Consider the following 1,713-nt stretch of genomic DNA (forward strand, 5'->3'; position numbering starts at 1 on the left):
AATTAACAACAACATCATCTCTCAATTACCAGGTCCACCTCAAATTTACACTAGCATTGACTCCGTTGATGTTGAATATCCTGAAGATTTCCCAATTAAATTTCTAAGCTCTATCATTCCCGTTGGACTACCACCACACAAATTGATTCTAAAAGAAGGTTATATAATTATTCTTCTGAGAAATATGTTTCCAACAATTGGATTATGCAATGGGACTCGACTAATGGTCAAAAGAACTTCACCTAAAGTTTTTGATTGTAAAATAATTATAGGTGAATTTAAAGGTACTAGAAATTTTTTCCCATGCATTAACTTCTCTGATTCAGATGTTCTATTCCATATGTCTCAAAAACAATTTCCTCTTCATCTTGGATACTGCTTGACATTTTCAAAATGTCAAGGTTAAACATTTGATCGTGTGGGCATCTACTTACCCTAGCCAGTCTTTTCCAATTGGCAACTCTATGTTGCACTCTTAAGATGCACATCACCACAACAACTTGCAATTCAAGTTGACACAACTCATACATAAGGCCATTTAATTCTATTCAATTCATCAACATTCACCATCAATACTATATATAAAGAAGCTTTATATTAAAGCCTAGTGCTAGAGATGGAAGAATCACTTCACAAGAAAATTGTGAGATGTGAGCAAGTTCTATTACAAAGAAATGTTGATGAGTTTGAGAGGCTTTGCCAACTACCTAGCATTGGTTGGGAAGAGCCATGGTAAAAAAAAAGAGAGCTTTACTAGGCAAGTAGATGGGTGTTGCTTATAGCTCTTCCCTTGGCCCGGGCTGTGCCATGCACCCACTGGCCAGCCCAAAACCTCGCAAAAATATTCCCATGGCTAGATGAGTTATTTAGAGTTTGAGGTTTGGTAAATAATGTTTTTCAAAAATCTGTATACAATTAATAAAAAATATTATTACTTGATGATTCATTCAATTCTACTTTCTTAATAAAGTAAGTTTTTTTCTTAAGTACACAAAAATGTAGAACTTTATACATTAAATTTAAAACTCACTAAAACTACATACACCTTGTAAATTTAAAAATATAAATAAATTAAAGTTAAATTTATAAATTTAAAATTAAAGCTTTATAACAATGAAATGGAGGCTGAAATTTTATAATGATAAATTAATTTTAAGGTTTTGTTCTATACTGGGGTAAAGTAGAGGCTGCTCAACATGGAAAAACTGTACATTCTAAAATTCTTAAGGATGGGTTCAATACAAGTAGCAGCATGAGTGAAAATGCATAAACCTAATATTCTGCGAGAGGAAGAAGCTAAAGCCTTAAAAGATCATACATGTACATAGATACCTATGGTGGCAGTAGCAGTGATTATTATTTTGTATTCTACTCTATATAACCTACCATATATTATAGACTTGTAGTTTTAGAAAACAATTTTAGTTTATGTTCTGAAATTCAGATTATATTATAAGATATATGTATATTATAATATTTATATTACAGTATTGATAATTTTAGTGATAATATTATAATACACTATTAAAATTATAAATTAATAATAATATTATGTTATACATATTTAAAATTATATTTTACTTCACAAAAAATAAAAGTTATATTTATTAACTATTCTGTAGTAATGTTTTGCCAATACTTAGTTAATTTAAATAATTTGTAACTAATTACATTATTACAATTTGTTTTAATCATTCATCAACTTCTACACAA

Source organism: Selaginella moellendorffii, unplaced genomic scaffold, assembly GCF_000143415.4.
Source record: "Selaginella moellendorffii unplaced genomic scaffold, v1.0 SELMOscaffold_19, whole genome shotgun sequence".
NCBI lineage: Eukaryota > Viridiplantae > Streptophyta > Lycopodiopsida > Selaginellales > Selaginellaceae > Selaginella > Selaginella moellendorffii.